This window comes from Protopterus annectens, chromosome 11.part0 (assembly GCF_019279795.1).
Source record: "Protopterus annectens isolate FY-2018-M chromosome 11.part0, PAN1.0, whole genome shotgun sequence".
NCBI lineage: Eukaryota > Metazoa > Chordata > Ceratodontiformes > Protopteridae > Protopterus > Protopterus annectens.
The window spans coordinates 841,278,024-841,305,208 of NC_056745.1; the positions used below are offsets into that span (position 1 = coordinate 841,278,024).

General features: G+C 40.9%; 1 protein-coding gene across 1 annotated transcript in view; it reads left to right on the forward strand.

Moving 5' to 3' along the window:
• The window catches only part of CAMK1D (calcium/calmodulin dependent protein kinase ID), a 2,521,771-nt gene that overhangs the window by 68,364 nt on the left and 2,426,222 nt on the right, over positions 1-27,185 (forward strand). The gene's annotated exons all lie outside the window — the stretch shown is intronic.

The window sequence follows — 27,185 nt, forward strand, 5'->3', positions numbered from 1 at the left end:
GGCAAAAACAATGTGCCCACAAATTACCACATAGGTGGTAATCCATTAAGTATAGAAGAAGTAATTAGGGACCTGGGGACCCAAGTTGATAGCAATCTCTCATTTGACAACCACGTGGTCAAAGTGGTTAGAAAAACATTTTATATAGCCCACCTAATCATGAAGGGATTCACAGCTAGATCAGGGGAGGTCATCGTGCCTCTTTAATCATCCCTCATCAGGCCCATAATTGAGTACAATGCCCCTTTTGGGATGTACCTTACCAGACACCTGCAGCAACTGGAAAGACCCCAAAAGTACCTCACCAAGAGGATCAAAGCGCTCAAACAGATGCCATATGCGTCTGGTTCATTCCTAATAAATCGTGTGTTTTGGATTACTGCTTTGAGCTGGTTATTGCTCACTACAACTTTTGAGTACAGCAAAACGTTTAGCCCTAATTTCGCACTACCGCTGGGTTTTGGTGCATGTTTTTGCATTATTAGTTACGTTTGCACCTTCCATCTTCCTGTTACCAGATGCCATATGCTGCCCGGTTAAAGAAACTCCAGCTCTACTCAGTGGCATACCGCCTGTTCAGAGGCGATCTGTGCCTGACGTATAAAGCCATGTCCACCCCGGAGTTAATGGACATGCTTCACCTCAGAAAATCCAAATCCCATCGAGCTACACGCTCGAGAGACTTGAACCTCAGCACTGAAATAAATAGGACATGCTGGAGGGACAGATTCATAACCCAGAGGCTCCCTTCACTCTGGAATAAAATCCTAGTCCAGGTTAGGCAGAGTCCCTCATTGACTCTCTTCAAGACGAATCTTGATGAGTGAATGGGAGATCGTAGGTTTACCCCGGGTATCACTTCTGTGTCACTGTTAGACAGATGCACAGTATACTAACCTCGAAAAAGGGCATAGCAAAATTAATTTAAAATGGGTGGCGAAAGCCAAACACACTCTGGCTAGGCTTATAAATGCCCTAGGGCAGATAGCCTAGTATGAACCTATGAACCTATAACCTATGAACCTATAACCGATATCTGTAGTCCACTGTGTTGTGAGACATGGGCTTCATTTCTCTAAGTGTAGGAGCATGCCCAGTATGACCTTCTGTATTGAGCGTGTGCATCCATTCCAGTGAGGGTTGGACTCCAGTTCACGGTTTTGTGTGCTACAGCTACACTTAGCAAACTGTTTCTGCAGAATATCTGTAGACAGGTTGCCAATATAGAGACACAATGACATATGGGGAATACTGTAACTGTTGCTGTCTCTGCTGCTTGTGTGACATGTTTGGTTGTAGTATAGATTTTCTGACATTTGTACTGTTTTACACTGTGATGTGTCATGTCATCAGCTACTGACAGTTATTATTTTTTACTCACAGTTATTTACCAGGGAAATACAAGATGAATAAAGCTGAGACCAATATTCTGAGGCATATATGGAGGGGTAGCTACAGATAATAGACTGCTGATTCTGTGTAAATGGTCCAGCACCTTGTTAGTATGCTGGCTGGGGATCCCCTCCTTGTTTTTTTCTCAACTTCTCGGAATGGCCATATCCTGCTGGGGCCATACCTCTCAGCTGTACAGATGCTCCCAGGTTATCCAGAGGCAGGAATCATATATCTGGTCAGTTTACCTTCACAGTGTAGTTTACAGGCGTTTTTGTGGCTATTCATTCATGGGTTTGCTGTCGGGAGTAGTATGGGCAGACATTAGAGTTTCAGGCTTCACACACTCCATGACATCCATGCTTCTACACCCCCCTCCCTGTTATTCTCTCCTCTTCCTAACATTATGTAAGCAATATCTCAGAGATATTCCTATAGTTGGGCCTTTATCCCAGTAGTATTTATGGCCTGGTGAACAGTCCTTGCAGTAGGACATGGGGAGGCATGCTACTGGCATTTGTCAACATGGCCTTGCATTTGTTTTCTGTTTACTGTGTTAGGTTGTTAGTTGGGACATTCTGTACATTGGCACTATGGGTGAGGCATGAGCCTTTGCCAGAGGACTGTAGGCCATTTGAGAGTGCTGCAGGTAATCTGTTACTGCATTTCTACATGGGATTGTGGGGGGGGGGGTGCACACCTGCAGACTTTAAACATTTGAAATGACTACTGGCATTTCTGTTACTCTGTTGGCTTCCATTTCATATTGTACTGTGACCTATCATGCAGACAGGAGGCATATCATCAGAGTACACATGTTAGATCTTAATGGCATATATTTCAGTTTCAGACTTCCTACCCTTCAGAACTAGAATGCAACTGCCAGACCTGTTGTAGTATGTCTTTGTAGATCTGGTGGGGGGCTGTTCACCACTGCCATCATTTGGGGGCCTTAGCCCGGCCTTTCTTTATTGTCATCTACACCTGTCCTGCTGAGTGAGGCTGCTGGTGGGTATTTGACCGTCACTGACATCCATGTGTGTGACCTGTTGACACCCACAGTTCTTTGGGCCATCACATGTACTGCAGTGGGGGTTTTCACCTTGTGTAGTGCTGCCTAGTATGTTGACATCAGTATTTGTTATGAATTTCCTGCTGTCCCATATAGCTGTCTGCTGCTATCCCATTCAGCCACCCAATCACCTTGCATGCTTGCATCCATGTCATGCATACAAGTATGAGAACATAGTACTCCATTCAGTAATTGATAGGAAGGGTGACTTACCTTGTTGCTGGACCAGTATTGAGGATGGTGCTGGAGGGCTGACTATGTTGTATGTACATAGTGCATTCCCTATACATGGTAAAGCTCAGGTAGTGTCATGTTTGGCATCCCTTTTACTGTATGTGCGAGTTGGAGAGAGGTATCAGTCCCTGGGTCCCTACCATGTCAGTGTGTGTGCTAGGCGTTGCCTCTTTGCCAAGGCATGGGCATACTGAGCATGTCTCCTTCTGCCTACAGGGGCAGGCTCAGGAAGTTCCTCCTCCGAGTCCCTCTGTGCCTGTGCTGGCCTTGTCAATGGTGGTGGGCTGTGTGGCCCTGCCCTGTGCTGTTCCTGCTGCAGCTGTTTCCGCAGGATCATATTGTGTAGCATGGCACATACTATGAACATTTCTGTACATGTAGCTGGAGAGTACTGCAAGGCTTCACCGGATATATCAAGGCAGTGGAACCATGACTTGAGCATCACAAACACATACTCTACAATGATCCTGATTTGTGAGTGTGCCACATTCTGGTGTTCTTGTTCAGGTGTGTGTGCATTTCTGATGGGTGTCATCAGCCACATTTTCAGTGTATAGCCAGCATCCCCCACTAGATGGCCATATGGGATGTCCCCCCTGGCAAATGCCTGATACAGCTGTGAGCGATGCCAGATGTGGGAGTCATGATAGCTTCCAGGGCTGCCAGCACACACATTCATGATAATTGCACATGACCTGGCAGTTGATGGAGGGGAAGCCATTGTGGTTTATGTAGACTCAACCCCGCTCACCGGGTGGTGTTTTGATGTGGATGTGCATGCAGTCTATAGCACCAACTACCTTAGGGTATTCTGCTGTACGGTGAAAGAGACGCATACATCTGGTCAATGCCTCACGGGCGGTGGAGAAATATATGTGCTCACTGGCATGTTGTGTCATGGCATCCAGGAACTGGTGAAGTACCCTGGATGCTGATGACTGTGAGACCCCATGATATCTCCATTTGGTGTTTGGAAGGTACCTGCAGCAAGTATTCTTAAGCCTCCACATACCATGGTATCCACTGGGATGGGTTCCCCTCTATTAGGTCTGTGTGTGTGAGGCGTGGCCGGCACAGCTCAATGATTTGCTGTAGAATGCCCTTGTCCACCCTATATTGCTCTACTATCTGCAGATCATGTTGGCCCTGGTAGGTTACCCTGGGTCTGTACACTCTTCACCTCCTCCTCACTGTGGGTCGGTTGTCAGCATTCTCCTCCTCATCACCCACAGTCTCTAGCACATATTGATGGAGTAAAGCAGCAGCAGCATCTAACATTTTTAGTTAGTTTTGCCAGTTACAAATCCCCCATCTGTGTACACCGGTGATGTAGAGTTTGTGGGAAAAACAGTCTGTAAGGTATTTGCAAAGTTTATAGTAGTGTGCTGGGCTGCTGTATGTGTAATTGGCTGATTCTGATACGTTCCACCTGCCAGCTATGCTAGTTCTCCTGGATTGTCTTCTACTGCTGTTTCCCCAAAAAGACGATCTGAAAGGTGTTTGCATAGTTTATAGTAGTGTGCTGTGTTGCTGCATGTGTATTTGGCTGTTTCTAATACATTCCACCTGCCAGCTATGCTAGTTCTCCTGGATTGCCTTCCTACTGCTGTTTCCCCCAAAACCAGTCTGAAAGATGTTTGCATAGTTTATGTTAGTGTGCTGGGCTGCTGTATGTGTAATTGGCTGATTCTGATACATTCCACCTGCCAGCTATGCTACTTCTCCTTGATTGCCTTCCTAGTGCTGTTTCCCCTTCCCATTTCCTCCCTATTTAAGCCCTGTGGTGTGCTGCGCGTATCCAGTGCTCAAATGTAAACAATGCTGCTATTTCTCCTTTTTTTTTTGTTTAAATCCCCATTTAGGCAATGTACACAGTGCTCCGGCACATCTGACACAACCTCCTTCCTTAGCTGTGCTTAGCTAAAGGCAAACACAGGCCAGAGAGCTCCAGTGAACTTACAGCAAGCATGAAACACCCACTTATGAAGTCATTCAGCTCTTATACTTGCACTGATGTCCTTCAAGGATGCAACTGCAGTCCTGACATATGGGTTGTCCTGCCTCAGGCAGCCCTTCGGTCGGCCGGATTCCAAAGTCTGGGTCCGGCGTCGGCTGATGTCGCCCTTTCCCCGAAGTCAGAGCGCCTGGGGTATAAAAACGTCAGCCGACGCCATCTTCTTCAGTCTTTCTTGCCACGCGGCGCTCGAAGCAGAAGCAGTTTGCAAGTGCCGGTCGGCCAGCTCCTGTGTTTTCAGCTACTGAAGTCTTCAAAAAAGCTAAATACCCCGTTGGGGACCTTTTCTTGCCTCAGCCGATGTCAGATAAAACTGTAAAAGTTAATAATTGTTTAACTTGTGGGAAACAAATACCTCATAAGGATTTCCACTCTTACTGCTTACCCTGCCTAGGCCCAGAACACAAAGTCTCAGCCTGTACGGCTTATGCTTCTTTCAATAAACGCACTCTTAGGCGTCGGTCAGAGTTTGCACAGGATTATTTTGGGGAAGATTTCTGTTATATCATGCCGTCGGAGCTTCCGACAGCGCATTTACCTAAAAAACGGAAGGATAAGGACCGACATCCGTGGTCTGCGGTCTCTACCGACACCACGCTTAGGCCTACCGCGAGTGTCTCGGTCTCTTCTGAGCCGGTTTCACAACCGCTACAGACCGACGACACCACCCCACCGGTGACTTCGGTACCGGAGGCCAGCTCGGTGCCGGTTCCTGTTCACCCCTCTGAGACCGTAGCCCAGGATACTTCTGACACCATTTCAGTGGATAAGACTACTCCAGCACGTGGGGCTGCCAGGCCTCCAGTGTCTATGTCCATTAAGGCCTACACACATGCTAAGGCTGCCAAACAGGCTAAGTCTCTCCCTCCAAGATCTGTTTCTCTGGGATCCACTTCTGGTTCTCAAATTTTAAGTTTAGCTGAGGACCTTATTTCTTTAATTAGGGGTTCTCAGCCAAATCCAGATAGAGGCTCTCAGCCGCCTTCTGTCAAGAGGCCTAGGGTTGAGCAGGTAGATCCTCAGTCCTCCGATGAGGCCTCAGGTGATTCTGCACATTCAGACTACCAGGAGGAGGCCTTCCCGGCCTACGAGGATTCTGATGCGGAGGAATCCATTCCCTCTGCTTCTCCTCCTGAGGAGTTTTCTTTTGGGGAAACGCTTCACTCCATGAGGGAACACTTTAAATGGCAAGGCCAAGAATACTCAGATTCTAGGAAAAGGTTAAGGGAATTTTTAAAGCTACCTCAGCATAGACCCTTGGCTATTCCTCCAGTTTTAAATGTTTTAGATGATGTGTACTTAGAATCTAGTGTTTCCCCTGACTCCCTCCCCCCTGCTCCTGTCAAGCCAGACAGGTACTACAGGGTCCCAGATACACATCAATTTCTGTACAAGGGCCATACTGCTGAACCTGAAACTATTTCTCAGGGGCCTAAAGGGGTTTCCTCCACTACTGCTAAGAATCCACTTCCTTCAGAAAGAGATTCTAGGGCTTTAGAAAGGTGGGGCAAGAAAGTATATACATCTTCCACCCTTTCTATGCGAGCATTAAATTGTCAATTTCATATGATTCAGTATCAGGAATACATGTTGGACGACTTGCAAAAGAAATTGTCTTCCCCTGAACCATTAGATTGAAAAGGGTTACAGGAATTGGTTCATAATACTCAGCAGGTTAGCAACCATTTCCTTCAGTGTGTATATGATGCATTGGAAGCTTCATGTAGAGCAGCAATGACAGGTGCGGTCATACGCAGACATGCTTGGTTAAAGGAACAAACATTGCCAGACCATGTGAAAATTAAGCTTTTGGACGCACCACTAGAGAAACATAAGCTATTTGGTGCTACTGCACAAGAGGTTTTAAAGAAAATAGAAGAAAAGGCAAAATCAGTGCAAACAGTCAAAGATTTCCTCCAGGTACAGCCTCCAAGATTCAGCAGGAATTGGCCTTCTAAGCATTGGTCTTTTCCAGACACAGACAAATTCCAGAGAGGCAAAAACAGACGTGGCAGAGGTAGAGGGCAAACTCGAGGCTCCTACAGAGGACGTCAATGGCAGCCTCCGAACCAGAGAGGTGGGGCAGGACCTTCCACTGCTCCGCAGGGACAATCTCAATGACTTGACTTTGACCCTGCCATCCAGGGCTCAATTAGAAGCACCTTTGGGCGGAAAATTATCTTTATTCTCAAAAAATTGGCACAATATTACAAAGGACAAATGGATACTGGACATAATAGACAAAGGATACAGATTCCATTTTCATACACTACCAACAAGACATGGCAGGCCAAACCTGCCACCAAATCAAAGGGCAGAGGCACTCAAGCAAATAACAAACCTACTTCAAATAAGAACAATAGAGAAGGTTCCTTCTGCAGAACAAGGCCAAGGATTTTATTCAAGACTGTTCCTTGTTCCAAGAAAAGAAAACCAATGGAGACCCATTCTGGACTTGTCCGCACTGAATACTTACCTTATTGTGCCAAAATTCAAAATGCTGACTTTACAGCAACTCCTTCCCATGCTGGGCAAGGGGTTTTGGCTGGTAACTCTGGACCTCAAGGAGGCATACCTGCATGTCCCAATCAGACAAAGTTGCAGAAGATACCTCAGATTTCTTGCAGGCTCAGAGCATTATCAATTCTCAGCATTGCCCTTTGGCTTATCTACTGTGCCCAGAGTGTTCACAAAATGCCTGGCATCAGTAATTGCACATTGCAGACTTCAGGGGATACAAATATACCCTTACCTGGACGACTGCCTTATACAAGCGGACAGCCAACAAGCCTTGTTAAAAAACTTGGACTATGTCATTCACCTACTGCAGGCCTTGGGATGCACAGTCAATATTCAGAAATCAAGTCTCGTACCATCCCAACAAATACCTTTCCTGGGTGCCACACTGGACACAAACGCCCAGATGGCATTTCTGACAAAAGAAAAACAAAAACAGTTACCAGAATACTTTAGAAAATTAGCAACACACACCCAGATGACTGCAAGGAAAATCCTGCAGGCCTTGGGTTTCATGGCATCTTGCATTCTTCTGATTCCACACGCAAGGCTGCATATGAGGAAACTACAATGGTATCTAAAAAGTCTATGGTCTCAACACAGCCACAGCCTGGAAGCATTGATCCCACTCATTCCATGCCTTCAAAAGGAATTTCTGTGGTGGGCTCAAGCAAGCCAGATAAACAAAGGTATGCCTTTCAGCAAGCCTCATACAAGTCAAACCATAACAACAGACGCCTCAGACCATGGATGGGGGGTGCACATGGAGGGCAGATGCATTTAAGGACAATGGACACAAAAAGAAAAGCACCTGCACATCAACCAAAAAGAAATGCTGGCAGTGATACATGCAATCAAGGCCTTCAAAAAGTTCATGCATCAGGGCCATCTACTAATAAAGACAGACAATACCACAGTTATGTGGTACATAAACAAGCAAGGAGGTACCCATTCCTACCCTCTTTGCAGGCTGGCAATGAATCTCTGGGATATTTCCCTACAATTGAAAATAGAGCTACAATCCCAGTTTGTACCAGGGAAGGACAATGTTCTGGCGGACAGCCTAAGCAGAAACATCATGGATCCACACGAATGGATGTTGCATCCAGACATTTTCTTACAAATAACTCAAGCATGGGGAAGGCCGGACATAGATCTTTTTGCCTCCCAACTCAATCACCATCTGAAAAAGTTTTGCACAAGGACATACCATCCTCAAGCATGGAAGGTGGACGCTCTCTCCTTCAGTTGGAACTCTCTAACCCTATATGCCTTCCTACCTCTTCCTTTGATGACCAAGGTGTTACTAAAGATCAAGACAGAGCAACCAAAAGTCATACTGATAGCTCCAGACTGGCCAAGACAACACTGGTACCCACTGCTACGGAGCTTGACACACACCAATCCGTGGCTCCTTCCTCAAAGGCCACTTCTTCTGACACAGCACAATTACAGGTCACTACACCCCAGCTTGAAAACATTGAAGCTGACAACTTGGAAGATTCCATGACTATTCCTCAGGATACACTTTCCAAAAGGGTAAAGGATATCATCCTGGAGGCGCGCAGGCCTTCCACTAGAAAAACATACTCAGCAAAATGGAAGAGATTTCTTATCTGGAACAGAAAAAAGGGTCAAGACCCATCAGTGATGAGCATTCCACAGATCCTAGAATATTTGGCTGAAATGCTCCACAATGGCCTTTCATATTCTTCCATAAAAATACATGCTTCAGCAATATCTGCCAAATATAACACTGATCCGCCTGTATTTTCTCACCCATTGCTAAGACAGTTTCTAAGAGGTATAAAGAACATCAACCCTCCAAGGAAACCACCAGTGCCTGCATGGGACCTCAACTTCATGCTGGAAAAGTTAATTCTTCCTCCCTTTGAACCAGCAGCATCTTTAGAGTTGAAATTTCTGTCTTGGAAGACAGCTTTCCTTCTGGCAGTAACCTCAGCAAGAAGAGTCTCTGAGCTACAGGCCCTTATGGCAATACAGCCATTTCTCATTTTTCATCAGGACAGAGTTTCTTTGAGAACCAATCCGTTATTCATGCCAAAGGTGGTATCCAGGTTGTCCCTGAATCAAGCTATTCACCTGCCTACCTTCTTTCCCAACCCTCAAAATAAAGGAGAGAGACTTCTGCACACCTTGGACATACACAAACAGTTGCGCTACTATTTGGACAGAGCAAAGTCTTTCAGAAAATCTGACCAGCTTTTTGTAGCTTGCACTGCTGGATTGCAGGGAAAAGCAATTTCCAAACAGACAATTTCTAAATGGATTGGAAATTGCATTTGATTCTGCTACTCTTTTCATGGAAAAACTGTGCCAGCTAACATCAGGCCACATTCCACCAGAGCTACAGCCACCTCCACAGCCTTTTTAAGAGGAGTGGCAACAAAGGACATTTTAGAAGCTGCTACATGGAGCTCCATGCATACATTTTCCAAACATTACAACCTGCCTTTATATTCCAGATCCAGAGCAGGGTTCGCTTCTGCAGTCCTGCAGGGCATTTTAGCTACACCATCTTTGTCTTAGTGCCTACCACCCCCAGGTTGGCTATGGTATTCAACCCATATGTCAGGACTGCAGTTGCATCCTTGAAGGACATAGTACAGTTTTGTACCTACCATAAATGTAGATGTCCGATAGGTATGCAACTGCAGTCAGGTTTTCCCTCCCACCTACCCCTCTGTGGTATTCTTTTGGGTTTCTACCCCTCATTTTAGCTACCTGGGGTAATCTTTTATGGTGTATTTGTTTTTATGTTGTTGTACTTGTCTGGAATTTTTTCTCTACTCTCAAAATTTAGCCTTCCTTAGAGGGCATCTGGCATCTGGGGCAAGAAACACTGAAGAAGATGGTGTCGGCGGACGCTTTTATACCCCAGGCGCTCTGACATCGGGGAAAGGGCGACATCAGCCGACGCCGGACCCAGACTTTGGAATCCGGATGACCAAAGGGCTGCCTGAGGCAGGACAACCCATATTTCAGGACTGCAGTTGCATACCTATCGGACATCTACATTTATGGTAGGTACAAAACTGCACTTTGTATTGCTGCACCTACACGGTGAGGTACAAGCTGACACTTTGAAGAAATATGTGATTCAGTATAACTCCCCTCATTTGCATACCCCAGTGTGTAGGTCGTTAGTTACTGCACTAAAACAGACCCTTTCCCCTTTACAACCAGTGTTCCCTGGTATTGTTTACATTCTGCATGCCATTGACTATAGTGGCAAAATGCAGTTTTAACCTAAAATTAAGTTTTCTCATTTTTTTTAATTTCGGCACAATCCTGTTTGTGCGCCGCTGCCCTATGCTTAAACGGCCGAGATTGGTCAAAAAAAGAAGTTTAATTTTTATAATAATTAATCACTTTTCAATACCAATGGTCTTATATTTGGCCATTGGCGTGTTTAATATACATAATACATGCTTTTCCATTAGCTGTCATATCTCCGTTTTGTCAGTTACAGAAATGTACTCAGTTATTTTCTGAATACATTTCTGCACTGACACTGTTCTAACAAGGAGACCTGGCAGCTTGGTGGATCATAAAAATCACCTCATTTGCATGGTTTTCACCAGCAAATGAGGTGATTTGCATATTTGCCAGTTTTCTGTGCTAGAACAGTGTAGGGCTGCTTGTGCCCGTGAAAACAGCACTTTCCTGGATCGTTCGGCGGTCATTTTCCATGCAGGAGCTCCTACACTGTTCCTGCACAGAAAATATCCGTTCATGAATCTGGGGGATTGTTTATTTGTTTAGTTTTGGGGTTTTTTTGTACCCCAATTGTCTGGTACAGGACCCACCTTGTGCCTGGCAAGAAGTAGAACATGGAGCTGCCATAACTTCTAAAGCAACAGAAACAGACCAACATATTTTTTTTAATTTTTATTTTTGGCAGAATTTAACTCATAGTTCTGCACCTAAAACATGAAATTTGAACTGCATTTTGCTCTCCAGTAAAATGAAGATTAAGTTGGTATTTAAAAAAAGTCTTCTTTCTGTTCTGTAGTTTATCCTGGTTCACAGATGAGAGTTTAAATTGCTGTATAGTTCTTATTAACAGAGCCCAAATAACATTTTATTTCTCTGCAAGCACATATTATATGCACTTAAAAATAGTCTTCATTCCGGTTGTAAATAAAAATGCATGGCTTCCTGTTTCAGCTTCCTCCCTTGAGAAGATGTGCATTTGACTAGCATGAATCAATCTGTGTAGCTTATGCACTTGCATTGATTATCAAGCATATTTGAGTAATGAACTGAAGTAACAGGTTCTTATCAGCTGCTGTAGAGGTCTAAGTGTCTTTCAAAGTATTGTGTGTGTGTGTGTGTGTGTGTGTGTGTGTGTGTGTGTGTGTGTGTGTGTGTGTGTGTGTGTGTGTGTGTGTATGTGTGTGGCTTCACTTGGGACTGCAGGTATGGATAGAAGAAAAATGAAAAGTTATATTCTTCCTTAGAAAATGTGACTTTGTACTCAACTCACATTAGGGTTTGTCTTGTAGAGATGACATATGGTGTGTTCATTCCTCTCATCAGTGAATGTCACCCTGAAACACATTTTCTTTTATTAACAAAGAACGTAGATCAGGTCAGGGATACTTAAGCAATTTGTATCCTCAACTTATTAGCGTGGTAGTTGTACTGCTTTGTTTAATCACAAACAATTGCTCTCTTCTGACATTTAGTGACTTGACACTGGTCCTGTTAAGCAAAACAAGACAAGCTTTCTAAGAGACTCATAGTGGACTGATTAGAGGTAAAATAACCTATCACAGCCAATATGATACCACAGGAAAATATTTTCAACAGCATCTCAGAAGTTGCAAATTCTGGATGCAACAAGAAAATCTAATAAATTAACAAGAGGAATGTCTAACTGTTCTCAGAGTACCACCATAAACGTGCAATGCACGGCAATGCATCACTTTTATGTCGAACCAGTTAGGCATATCCATGAATCAGAATAAACTACTATGTGCAATATAATCATATCTTTGCTAACATGAAAAATGTATGTTATTGCAATGATACAGTTTTGCTTGCACTAAGCAATGTAATTCAACTTGTATTTTTTAAATGTGAGGAAAGTAAGAGCTGTTGCTTGATAGTATGAAAGAATGACATACTATAGATTTTATTTATTTATTTTATTTATTTATTGTATTTGTTTACCAGAAAAGTCCACTGGGCCTAAAAGAGCCCATTTTCAGTGGAGGCCCGTGGAGAAAAGCTTCGACAAGAACATAGATACAGAAAATATTAAACATTAATTGGTACAAAAGAAGTGGATACAGTGTTACAGATAATGATCACAGTAACATATACAGAATATATACATAAAAACAGGAATTTTGTTGGTTGCCAGATGAATTCAATCAGAGAGGTATAAACAGAGATATATTAATCAGCATTATTGTACCGGTATCAACAAGTGACAAAAAATAATAATTGTGGAGAAAATATCATCAGTCAGCAGTAGCAAAAAACATAGGAGTTTAGTTATCATATAAGGAGAAGGAGGAGGTTAGGTTTTAGAGCAGGTACATAGCCAGGAAGAGCTGTTATAGAGCAGATACATAGCCGGGAAGAGTTGAGATGATTTTTCAGTATTTGTTTGAAGATGGTGGTGCTGCCTTATTCTTCTGTATCTTTGAGCAGTCCCTTCTTATTTCCTTTGAACTTCTCAATTTTATGGTTTTCCAGCTATAAAGGCATTATAATAATTGGAAACTATTTTACCTTTTAGCCTTCCATGATACCTGCACCTGAAACAACACCAGTCTTCTATTTTAATTGGATTACTTGTTTTGCTTGTAGTTTTCGTGTTTGCACACCATTACATTGGCCTTCTGCTGTAGCAGGATTAGTAGTTTTGCCAACAGTTTTGTTGTTTGCATTTGTGAAATATTAGTTTGAGTAACAGACGTGGCATGACCTGCAGACGTACCACCTTTTTGTGCATTTTCTGAACATTCATCCTTAGCAGATTGAAAGTAATGTAAAACTATTGCAAGTTTTACTTTTGATTATTATTCTCTTTACAATAAAGCAGTAGAGAAACAAGTTCACATGCTAAATATTGATGTTCCTTCATAACACCTATTCATTCAATGTGTTTTTACTAAGCATCCATTTTCATGTATAGCTTCACAAATGACTTAAGTGAAGCCTGCACCTGTCTCATAAAAACATACAGAAGACATATTTCGCAAAGTAAAAACATGCTGGCTATGCCCTTGCAACTCCCACTCTAATATCACCCTCCCCATCCAACCACTACCTTTCTTTCCACTCCACTAACTACCTTGATTATAGCAAGCTCAGATGCTCATAAGCCAGTACTTATTATACAGCAGGAACTTCTTCTTGTAATATTTGTTAATGTCTGTTATGTACTTCACAGATAAAGATTCTAGTTGTCTACTGATGTACAATGTTCTTCATCTGTAAATATGTTGTAAGTAATTGCTATGCAAATTGTTAATCGTTATGTAATCCAATGTAACTACTGTCTGTTTATTTTAACTGTGGAGCTTTTTTCCCCGGGCCTCCACTGAAAATGGACCTACGTCCAGTCGAATACTCCCGGTCAACAAATATAAATAAATAAATTAATTAATTAATCTTGCAGTGTGTAAGACACATAGAATGTAAAAAAACGAACTGTCCAGAATATGTAATATATTTCTAAGGAAATGCAGCAGAAATGTTAAAAAGTTAAAATTGTCTTCTCAAGTGTGCACATATTTGCAGTACCTAAATCTCAGTGTTTCTTGAACTGTTTATCCAATAAAAAGGATGCATTTCCTTATTTTTAGACAATAGTTCCCCTCAGAGTTATATGGGTGTGAAAAACAGAAAACCTGACACTCAAAATTAAAGCCAAACAGGAAATGCAGCACCTATGACTTTCTTGACAAATTTAATTTTATTATATTTTTCAGTGTGCCATTAATACAAAAACAAACCAAACTACATGCAACTGGTCCACTGGGAAACCAAAATACATATAGAAAGTCACCCTATTTAATTGAGAATAAAAGTACCAAATTAAACAATTTACAAAGGAAAGCGACATGTTCCTCCATTACGGTAATATGAAATAGCATAAAAATCCAAGTTCATCTTATAGTGAGTTCATCATAATTTGACGTAAACATCTCCATGGCTCTTACCAGTATGTAATCTTTTTCTTAATCTTGGGAGACAACTTGCATGCAATTAAATACTTGGTTATATAGCGATAAATACTTGGGCAGTCATGTACATGAGTACCTCACTGGTTGCGCGGTAGCAAGTCCCGCCTAAACCCTGAATATTCATGTTGATATGTTACCCAACCACATGAATACTCATTGGGCATTTGGCACTTAGCTGGAGGGGGACACTACAATTACCTAATGTATTTTGTTGTTTACATTTTTCCCCTGCACCCCCATACTCCCTGAAAGTTAAATATACCAACTCAGAGATCGCACTACATTGAGGAAAATGGTAAATTATATGCATGATGTCGCCATCAAATTTGTGCAAACATAATTTGAGTATGACATCATGGGCATTTGGCATGTCAGTTATGCAAGTGATGCCCTCACCACACCCACATCTGCAGAAAATGCCCGGGGAGGTACGCATGTACAGGATCATCAAAACTTGTCAAGGAAAGATCTTGCAGAGTAGTCTATTCAGTTTTTACATAGATCATTACTAAAACAGGTAATGCTATAAATAATAATGCCTTATCTGTGCTTGTAAAGTGTGGCTGAAAATGTAAGATGCACTCCTACTGGGGAAATTATGTTAATAGAAATATTAACATCAGAATTACACTGCAAGTACAAGTATAGTTTCCAAGTCCAAATATTTGAGCATAGTCCAAGACATGTAAAACTACAATAAGTATGACCGAAGTGCACTTTAATAGGAAGATAAAAAATATAATACCCCTGCAAAGAAAACAGCTGTATGAATAAAAGTGTGTGGCATGAGGTTACCCCGATGGGCCAACAAATAACAAGCTCAGATCAACTACAGCAGTACTGAACCTACTCCAAACATGTCCCAGGCCTAACCCATATCTCCTGTGTGCAAATGTGCTTTATAACAAAATTAATACAGCCATAATATAATGCAAAGTAATTAATAATGCTAATAGCCCAACTAAGCCTTACTGTGAACACAAATCCAAAACTAGCCACACCCAGTGACTCCCCATAGAAGCACCAAGCTGAAGCAAGGTGTCTGCTGCCCTGGTCCCATAATTAAGAGAATAGTAATATCATAGCCAGCTTGTATACTTCCAGCATTCTTTCTTCATCCTGGGAATTTTCAGCTATTGTTATTTTTCTAGTATTCCACAAGAATTTGCAGACCTGCAGTACATACCTTCACTAGCATGGTTATTAAAAACTGTAATCTCCAGATGCAACGTTTGAACATCTAAGTCTACCTCTCTTATTAATTTTCCTGTTACTAAACTATCATTGCAGCCACTACAGGTAGATGTCTGCATAACTGAGTAGTATTAATAGTATTTTGGCTGTCATAGTTCCTAGGATGCGGAATATCAGCATTCCGAGAAATTTCATGTATGAAGTAAAATCTGACAGACCTAGAAATGACAGTGACTGAAGATTCAATGGCCAAGACAAGGCACATGGAACACTTTAAACAGCTTGCTTCTTATTTCTCAAGACTAGTTTATGTCAAATTATTAATCTTTCAAAATACAGTAAAAATCCTTAAAAAATCACCAGGCATAAACCAGACCTTTCTTACCGAAACTGTCACATGAAGTTCTCTCAAGACATTCCTTTGAAATATAAATTAGCAGGAAGACAATTTTCTTCCCTTTGTCATTCGAGATTAAAAAGGCATTTGTTTTCAGATTATTTTTCTAGCTAAAGTATTTTTCGTGGAACAGTTGCAAATATGAAACAGCTGATTACAAATAATCAAAATAAATCTTGACAAGCTTTATGTATTTAAAACTGACTGAAATTGTGTGTGTGTGTGTGTGTGTGTGTGTGTGCGCACGAGCATTCGCGCTCACATGTGTGTGTGTGTATAACCCCTTTCAGTAAAACTCTCTAGGCTTTCTCCCTTTCTAGGCTTCTTGTTGGATACAGTTTTCATACCGCTTATTATACTACTAGTCAGGTTGTTAAAATTCCTAATTGATTTGGCTTTTATCAGTGGGTAAACTATCTAATAGTTTTAAGAACTATTATTTTTACTTATGTTGTCATGTCATTTATTGAAGTATTTCATATATATCTTTATTCTGGTTTCCAATTCGGCAAATTGCTAGGTTACTGTTCTAGCTCATTAGGATATATTCATTTGTTGTGAGAAGTGCCTGTTGTTTTACATGTGTTGCAGTTTTTAAACTGTCCATGAACATACCCACTACTCACTCTCTTTTTCACTTCTGTTCTTTAATGCACCTTTTCTGTGTTGTCCCTCCTTAGAATTTCTACAGTGTAGGCTAAATGCTATTTTGTACATTCTTGTCTTTAAGTATGCACCTTTGTCACAAATTAATTTTACTTTGGTTTCTTTTCTTACCCAAAAGCTATTATTTTCATGGTTCATAGCTTGGTGTCTGTGATTTGTTTTTCCATCGTCGGTGGTTGATACATGTGCACAAGGCAGCAGACATTTTTAGCTTGGGTGAACATAACTTCTTTTGAATGTTTCTTCAGAGCAATTAGAGAAAATAAGGCAATCACATTTTCTTTCACTGCAGCTTTTTTCTTAGCTATGGCTTACAGTTTAAGCTTGTTTTAATTGTATGTTTTGGGTCTATAAATCAGAATGTCATTTTTAGTGTTAAGACATTATAGTTTACTGCAGGCTGAGCTGGAAACTGATGTTCTTTGATGGCAGTGTTCTACCAGGGATATTTTTGTAAGTTCTTTTTTTATTTTTATTTTTGAAATCTGTATTAGTAAAAACTCCTCAGATGTGAACTATAAAATCTGGACTCCACTTTCATTTATCTAACCTGTTTTTCATATTTTGTTTTCTCTCAGAAACTCAAACTTGAACATATTGCCCACGTTTTCTACTTAATATATTTCCCTTGCTGTTATTATGACACTATTGCAAATGTCTTCCTCTTTGAGGTGGTGTTTTTTTTTCAAAACTTTATTTTATTTTAGTTTAATTATTTTAGTGTACAATAACAAACACTTATTTTACTGAAACTGGTCAGCATACAAAGACAGATAAGGCCATTTATCATTCAAATAACCAACAAAAACATTTAAGGCTTGATTTCTTAATATGACAAGAGAAAACACACTATTACAAGAGACATGTCAGTCTTAACTCTGTTAATTCTAACTATCGTTACTGGCACAAGATTGAATATGAGTAGTTAATAAAGAAGATAAGAATCCAGATTGCTCTATTTACGTTAATTAAGCTTTATATTACATAGAACTGGTTGGACCGCTCTAAAATAAACTGGGACAGTTTTGCAAAGATGGCATCCAACTATATTTTATCCCATAAACTAACTACAGAAAATATTAACAAACGCTTGAAATACCTTAAGTTCTGCAGTACAACTTTGGACTGTATCCTGAAGTAATATAAAATGGCTTTACATCTACTCTCCTATACTAGTACTAGTGATAGTCCTTCCCTCCAAAGGATTTAACTCATTCAATTCCTTTATGGTTACTTCAAAGTATTAATGTAGTAATAATAATAGTGTACAAATGTAGCACTATATATAAATAGTTGGTTAAGGTGGTGTTTTATATATCATCCCCTCCCCAAGTAATCTGCTGATTCATGCAGATTCACTTTTGTTAACTTTAGTCGCTTTGTACTTTGTCACTTTGAAATGTAGATATAAACTGAGGTGTAAACATTACAACTTCTCAGTGTTTTTCTTCTATTATATAGGACCATGATGAAAGTCTGCACATATAAATACTATATCTGCATTAATGATAACTTAACTATAGATTATTGTCTACATTTTATATTTTAGTTAAGTTTTCCTTAGCATGGTAGTTTGGTGACTGTTTTACAAAATTATAGTCTCAACTAGACAGCTGGCTTCCTTATTAGGTCTTCTGTGTTATTCCCCATGTATTTGTTGATTCATCCAGTTTTACTTTCAATTTTAATTGAATGTTTCAACCTCCGCTCACTTTATTGCTCTGAACTTTTGATACTTTATTTCTTGTTCTAAAATTACATCATATTGATAGTCTCAGCAATATACAGAGTTATGCTGAAAACATCCATTTTTAAACAAATTCTGTTGTGAAACAGCATTAAATCTCAAACCAGATCTGACTTCCTTAATGAGTGCTCTTTCTCACCCCCCATATCCCTGCTGGTTAATGTAGCTTTACTTCACTTCAGGTTATTCAGTTTGATGTTTATATATTTTATCCGCAGATCATTTTGCAGCTTTGGGTTGTAGATATTACACTTTGAGGTATGCTACATTTGAAGGCAATTTCAGGTATAAGATTGTAGTTTTTATTTTTTATCTCATAATTAAGTGTCACACTGAAAGTCTGCTTTTATAAGCAAATTCTATCTTGGGTGTAGGGAAATTTTCAAACCACATTAAAGTCTGTGTTTTTTGCTTTAGTTAGGTTTCCATCACAATAATGGTCTATCTATTTTTCATGCATACTCTGGGTTAAAATTACAGCTTTGTCTAGGTAGCTGAATACCATATTTTTGTTCCAATTATATCTGCTAATGCATTTGTTTCTAACAGTTTTTTTTGTTTGTTACCACTTGTTGCTACTTTTATTTTTCTTTCAGTCTGCTCTGTGATTATATTTTTGGTCTGCGTGTTTATATTTTTCCATATCTCTTAATATCCCATTTTATTGTTTTCTTCTAAACAAAATTAAAGTGACAAAACACCATTTCTGACCTGGCACTCTTAAGAAGAGGATTGGGAGGGTGAGAGAGCAGAAGTGAACAACTCTTTTTATATTCATTTTTCCATTGATTTTGAAGTGAATGCAACAGATTGAAAGTCTGAGACAGAAGGTCAAGCCTAAAATTCATTGACTGTGAGACTTTGCAGTAGTGATTTGGCAGATAACATCCAGTAAAATCTTTAGCTACTGGTAGTGGTAAGACCAGATAAGCTGTCTGTAAGATGCATATGTTTTCTCTTTCAATGTACAAGTGTACAATTGCATTTTATAAATAATTTTACAAAGTGAATTTCTTTAGTTTTTTTAAATGTGTGTGTAGCAGACTGTAAGTGAAGTCCAAGCACAGAATTCTTTGCCTGTGGCACCATGCAATTGTGACTTGGACTTGCAACTCAGATATAGATAGCATCCAGTAAAAATTTTTAATTTTTTTTTTAATTCTTACCTCTAGACACAAACACTTGTGAGAGATGCAAATACACAGCCAGACTGGAGGCTAAGCGCTCTCAACCAATGACTGTAACAGACAGTCAAGAGGATAAGGGACACACTTGCATCCCACCACCTGTCACACATGAATCTACAAAACAAGCACTGGAAAAACATACGCATAAATACACAAAAACATATTCGGAGGCACTAGGTACCAATCTGAAAAAGAAACAGTGCCCTCCAAAGCAGACAAGCAAGCAACCTGCACCCCCAAACACAAGCCAGAAAACACATAATTCACCTCAGCAGTGTGCCTCACAACAGCCCTTAAGGCAAAACACCATACCTAACACGCTAGTAATAGGAGACTCTATAGTAAGGCACATGGATGTTCCACTCACCAGGCTTAACTGGAGAAGGTTACTGTCAGCTGCCTGTCGGGTGCTCGGATCCGCCACATAACACAGGCACTTAGGTCACTCCAGAACAAGTACAAGTATGATGCTGTCATTGTACATGTTGGTGTGAATGATCTAAGACGTACCTCCCTGGGCAACATGAAAAGAGACATTGAGGAGCTCTCTGATCATGTTGCCCAAGCTGGTATAACCCTGACCTTGAGTAGCATACTACCTTCACCTAGAATGATACCACAATACAAAGACAAAATGATCAATTTCAACAATTGGCTAAGCTTCTGGTGTCATTCTAAGGGGATCCAGTGTCTGTCTGCCTGGGATGACATGATAGACAAGCCTCGCTGTTTTGCCAGAGATGGGTTGCACCTGTCACCCCTAGGTTTTCGAATACTGGCCAAGGCTCTTGCCGTCCTCATAGTGCCTTTTTTAGGCAAGGCTCAAAGGACAAACCAACCACCGTAACCAGCACAGGTAACCAAAAACTAAAGGTAATGCTACTCAACGCCAGAAGTCTCAACCTCAAAATGCACACACTCGAGGTTCTCCTTGGCATGGAGAAAATCGATGTTTGTGCAGTGACGGAAACCTGGTTCAAGGCTCAAGAGAGCACCCCAGCACTGCCAGGTTACAATTTATATCATACCTTCCGGCCTCAGTTACCGGATCGCAGTACAAAGGGCGGAGGTGTATCCATATTCATCAAGGATACCCATATCTCCAGGTTAGTAGCGCAGCATGATGCCCCAGAGATCATCCATGCGCAACTATCAGCAGGCAAAACCACATTTCAAGTCATAGCTGGTTATAGATCGCCCACCATGTCCCAAGATGCTCACTCTGCATTCCTTGAGACATTGGAAAATATAAAGTTCCTACCCAACACCATAATCTTGGGTGATTTCAACTACCCTGGTATAGACTGGGCGAACTACCAATGTTCCAATCCTATGCTCAGCGATTCATAGAATTTGTAAATTAAAATGCCCTTGAACAACTAGTATGTTCTCCCACTAGGGGGGACAACATATTTATTTTATTTTTATTTTATTTTATTTTACATTTGTTGACCGGGCTAGTCCAGCTGGATATATGTCCATTTTCAGTGGAGGCCCAGGGAGAAAAGCTCCACAAATTACAACAACATAAAAGGTCAAGACAAAGACAATAACAGTATAATTTGGTACATAAGTTTTAACAATTATAGTACAAGCCTAAGATTATATATTTTATATTTCAGTAGGAAAAAGGAAAGATTTATCTAAGAATAGATGAATAAGACTAATACATTTGTATTAGAAATGGTGTAGCACAAATCTTTATAACATATTACAAAATTAGATACACCTAGTAATTTATGATAAGAGATACTAAGGTCTCACAAAAACCTAAGAAAGAAAAACACTAGAGATCAATAGATAGAGTATAGAAGAACAGCAAACAAGGATGGATTTCTAGTGTTATTTAACACATAGGTTGTGATACTATATGAAGGTGTTTGATCATTCCACAGTATATACTTATTTACATGAGAAAAAATCCTAAGGAAGGTTAAGCTCACTAAAAATTAGTGAGACAACACAAGATCATGATAGGCTAGGAATTGTGGGAGTCCAGTTAATAGTTAGGTACTTAGTCTGGGTTAACACAGGGGTATAGCCGGTGTGATTTGAGGTAGGGTTTAAGCTTGCTTTTAAATAAGCTGACAGAGGATATTGAGGTAAGCTGGCTTGGGAGGATGTTCCAGGCTTTACCTACTGTATTGGAGAACAAGGTGTCACCAGCTAAGTTGTTGGATTTTGATATTTGTACAAGTAGGTTATTAGCTGAGCGTAAGGTCTTGAGGTTATTATAGGGGATGACTAGGGATGTAAGTATGGGTGTATTTTGAGGTAAATACAGGATATTATGGGCTACTATTAATTGATTGTAAAGTATTAAATTTGGCAGCTCTAACCATCTTAACTGATTCAGATTGATACAGTGATGAGTTCTATAGGAGGACCCAGCTGCAAATCTGGCAATATTGTTGTAGGAGGATGTAAGTTTACTCAGATTACTTCTACATATTTTGGTATAGATAGGGTAGGCATAGAGCAAGGTAGAGATGAGGTGGGTACGAGCAATAGTAACCTTGGCTGGAGGTGTAAGAAAGGGTTTTATTCTATAGAGGGAACCTAGTTTCTTGTTTACTATTTTTATGGTGTTATTAATGTGAGGTTCAAAGGACAAGTTGTTATCTATTAGTACCCCGAGTAGTTTGGTGGTTGGTTCAGGAGATATTATAGTTCAATCATTTGAAGTAATAGTAAAGTTAAGTGGGGAGGTTCTGCGGGTGGGGGTAAATAGTAGCATTTTTGTTTTTTTGGGGTTAAGGATAAGACGTCTTTGTAGGAGCCAGTTTTCAACTGTACTAAAGGTCATTTGGGTTAGTGACTGAAGTTCTGATTGAGAAGCAGCAGCGCATATGAGTGCGGAGTCGTCAGCGTATTGGATACAGTCAGCTTGAGGAATTACAGAATGAAGGTCATTTGTAAAGATGGAGGAGAGTAATGGGCCTAATATAGATCCTTGCGGGACCCCTAGAGTGACTGGGACGTGGGAAGATAAAGTATTTTCCCATAGTACAGCCTGTTGCCTGTTATGTAGGTATGATTGGAACCAATGTATAGTATGGTTGTCCAATGACAGGTTTTTGAGTGTGTTTATAAGGAGGTGGTGATTCACCATGTCAAATGCTTTGGACAGGTGAATAAAAACAGCTGAGGATAGAGTATCAATATTACGATTGCTGTTAATATGGTTAGTGAAGGATAAGAGAGCAGAGGTGGTGCTATGAAATGGTCTAAAGCCATGTTGACAGGGTACTAATAAATTGTGATCGAGTAGGCAGGTTAACAGTTGTATGTGTATACATTTCTCCATTATTTTTGCCAAAGGAGATAGAATAGCTATGGGCCTATAATTGGACAACTCTTTGGAGTTACCACCCTTATGCAGGGGAATTATGTGAGAAACTTTCCAGATTAGGGGAATAGATCCTTCAGAAATAGTTCTGTTAATGAGGATGGATATGGGGTAGGCTATGACTTTAGCAGCTTTTTGCAGGTATTCTGCAGGTAATTTATCAGCAGAGAGAGTAGTGGGTTTAAGTTTCTGTTTGAGGTTACAGATAAGTGAAGTGGGCACTGGCTGAAAATGAAATTGATGAGAATTATTGGTAAAGGTTGTGGCAGAGCCTGGGATGCTAGGGGATAGCTGGTTGGCTAGGGATTGTATGGTTTCAGTGAAAAAAGTATTAAATGAGTCAGCTATTTGGATGGGATTGTTGTGATCAGAGCCAGAGGGAGAGGGAGTACTTGAGCATCCAGGTTGTAGGAGTTTATTGATACCTCGCCAGAATTTTTGGGGATTATTTTGGTTGGTTTGTTGTAGTTGGTAGTAGTAGTTCCTTTTATCGGCTAATATGGCTTTTTTTGTTTCATTTCTTAGCTGTCTGAATTGCAGGTGGTCTGAGGAGCTTTTTGTTGAGCGCCATTTGGCCCATTGTTTATTTCTTTGGAGGATTTTTTGTTTGGTCGTTTTGATGAGCCATGGTGCCGGTTTGGTTCTAATTCTAACTTTGCGTAATGGGGCATGGCTGTCTAAAATGGTTAGAAATTTAGAGTTAAAGTATTTCACGGCATTATCTATTGGGAGGTATTTCAGGGGTGACCAGTCACAGGTGACTAGTTCAGCTTGAAAGTGAGCAGGGTTAAAATTTTTGGTAGTGCGAATAGTTCTACAGATGGCAGAGTTTAGGATGACAGTTTTTGTTCTGATTAAATAGGTAAGCAAGTGATCACTTATGTCCTCAGGGAGGGTGCCTGTTTTATAGTTTAGTTGGGGGGTGTTAGTGAGTATCCAGTCAAGGGTACTAGTTTTGTTGTTAGTTTTATTGGTGCGGGTTGGGGATGTTATAGTTTGGGTAAAACCATATAAGTTGATATGAGTAGAAGGCTGCTCAGATATACAGGAGTTCCAGTTAATGTTAAAATCTCCAAGTATAATGGTTTCTTGGGGGTAGTTACTTGAGAGCCAGCTGAGGATAGCCTCTAATGTGTTGATGTTATCGCCTGGGGGAAGATAGACACATGATAGATATATGGCATTGCTTTTGTTAAGCTGAACCTTAGTAAGAAGAATTTCTGCATTGTTGCAAAGTGGAGGTTTGGAGTCTAACAAGGTAACTTGTAATCCATTCTTATAAAGTATGGATACGCCTCCTCCTTTTTTAGTGTTACGGTCATCACAAATATGGGCGCCCATTGTACCACACCCATTATCACTCCCTCCTTGGTCAGATCCGACCACAAACTGATAACCCTGGACATCCTCACCCCTCCACCTCCCCCAGTCAAAGAAACCATAGTCAAAAACCTTTCCAAAGCAAACTTCAAACTAACTACTTGCATCCGAAGTGGAAAGCTTCAATATTCCCTTGCAGAAGGATAATGATATCCAGGATGCGGAATCCTACACCAAGGCACTCTATATGCATCTTCAGGATTGCATGGACTGTGCTATCCCAAATAAAACCAAGACTCCTTCCTCAAGCAAGAAGAAACCAGTCTGGTGGACCCCGGCCATAAGCAAACTTTACAATAAAAGGAGGAGACTTATACAAAAAAGGCCAAATCTCAAGTAGAAAAATCATCCCTGATCAGCATTAGTAAGAAATTGAGGGCCCTCATCAAGTCAACTAAAGCTAATTTTGAAAAGAAAGTTGCCAAGGATGCCAAGGATAACCATAAGGCCTTCTATGGCTACGTCAAAAACCTAAATGGCAACGCTCAGGTCTGTTCTGAGCTAGTACAAAATGGAACAAAATAGACTGACCCTTCTGACATTGCCAACATCTTGGCTGACAGGTTCAGTGCAAATCCCCCCACCACCACCACCACCTACAGGGCCTATTACCATTCCAGGGGATTGTGTAAGTCCAATTATTACTGATACGTTGGTTAACAAGGCTCTACCTAAAGCTAAAAACACTGCCTCTATGTGACCAGTTGGTGTCCCAGGCTGTGTCATACATGAGCTCCAAAAGGAATTAATCCCGCATCTTAATACCTTGTTCAGTCTCAGCCTCTCCACAGGATATGTGCCCATAGAATGGCGCACGGCAACGGTGGTCCTGCTACACAAGGGTGAGGCCACAACTGACCCTGGGAACTACCGACCAATAAGCCTGACCAGTCTGATCTGTAAGGCTATGGAGCAAATCATTATAGAACTCATAAATGGAGAGATTGGGAACCTCCAGTCGCTGGACCCCACACAGTTCGGCTTTGTCAAGGGCAGATCATGCCTCCTGAACCTGGTGGATTTCTTTGAGACAGTTACTCAGGCTATAGATAAGGGAAAGGAGGTACACACGGCTTACCTTGACCTTGCTAAAGCATTTGACACCATTCCCCATTCAGGTATTATTGATAAGCTCACCAGCCTGGGCATAAACCCTTACGTCACAAGATGGATCGCAAATTGGCTCTCAGACAGATCCCATAAAGTAAGAGTAGCGGGGTCTATGTCCGAATCCAGACCAGTAATGAGTGGTGTGCCTCTGGGCTCTGTCCTGTTGCCCCTCCTGTTTTTCATATACTTCTCAGAAGTACAGGCAAGCACGGAAGGGCTGTGGCTGACTGAGTTTGCGGACGACTGCAAACTGAGTGCTATAATAGAGTCTCTGGCTGACATGGAGATCCTTCAGAAGGGCCTAAATGAGACTGATGCATGGTGTCAGAGCCATGATCTCAAGCTAAATGCAAAAAATGCGTAGTAATCCTCTTTGGAAAAAACAGAGTACCTGCAAACTACAACATAGGAGGTAATCCCCTGAAATCTGAAGAAGAAATAAGGGATCTAGGGACCCAAGTAGATAGTCAGCTTTCCTTTGATAACCATGTTGCCAAAATGGTTAGAAAATCCTTCTGTGTGATCCATCTGATCACGAAAGGGTTTGCATCAAGATCTAAGGATGTAATGGTGCCCCTCTACTCTTCCCTAATCAGACCCATTATTGAGTACAATGCACCAATTGGATTGTACCTGGCTAGACATCTCCAGCAGCTGGAGAGACCACAGAGGTACCTAACCAAGAGGATTACTGGCCTCAGACAGTTGCCCTATGCAGCACGTTTGAAAAAGCTAAGACTGTTCTCTGTTGCATACCGCTTTCTCAGAGGCGATCTCTGTCTAATGTACAGAGCCATGTCCAACCCAGAATTGTTGAACATGCTCCATCTTAGCAAAACCAAATCTACTCGAGCTACACGCTCTAGGGATATAAACCTCAACACAACAATGAATAGAACATGCTGGAGGGTTAGATTCCCCTCGCAGAGACTTCCCTTACTATGGAACAGGGTCCCGATCTACATAAGACAGAGCCCCTCACTATCTCTCTTCAAGAGGAACCTTGATGAGTGGATGGGTAACAGAAAGTTCACACCGGGGATCACACCAACAGCACTACTAGATAGGGGCCAAGGGTACTAGCTGCTAGTACAAGGGTCTAGAGAACTACTAAAGGGGCGGTGAATACTGCACAACATGGCTGGGCTAATATATGCCTTCGGGCAGATAGCCCAGTACCAACCTATGAACCTATGAACCTATAATTACTGGTAGTGGTACGTCCAAATAAGATGTATATTAAAGTTCTTTTGTATGCCATTTAACATACATACATTTTGTATTTCACTGCACTGGTATGCAGATGCTTTTATATATAAATGTACAGAGTAGATTGCTGTGCTTCATTAATTTTAAGTTAGGAATTTATTTAAGTTAATATCAAAAGCTTGTGGTCATGTGTGAGACATACATATATCCTCCCATTGTTTCTTTGAGAATTGCTTATCCAGTCTCTCTTTTTGCACGTGTGGATTGTTTTCATTTATATAAATGTATGATTGCCTATGTTGTAAGTGATTGTTTAATAAATATGCGTCTTGTTTAAAAAAAGGGGGTAGGAATTGAATAATTTAAAAATTGTTGCTTAGGTCATATGATATATAGCAATGTTTGTGAAGTATAATGTTTGTAAACATTAACTTGTTAATACAGTTTGATTGCTTTTATGTAAATTTACCCTTGTCACAAGAGATAATATA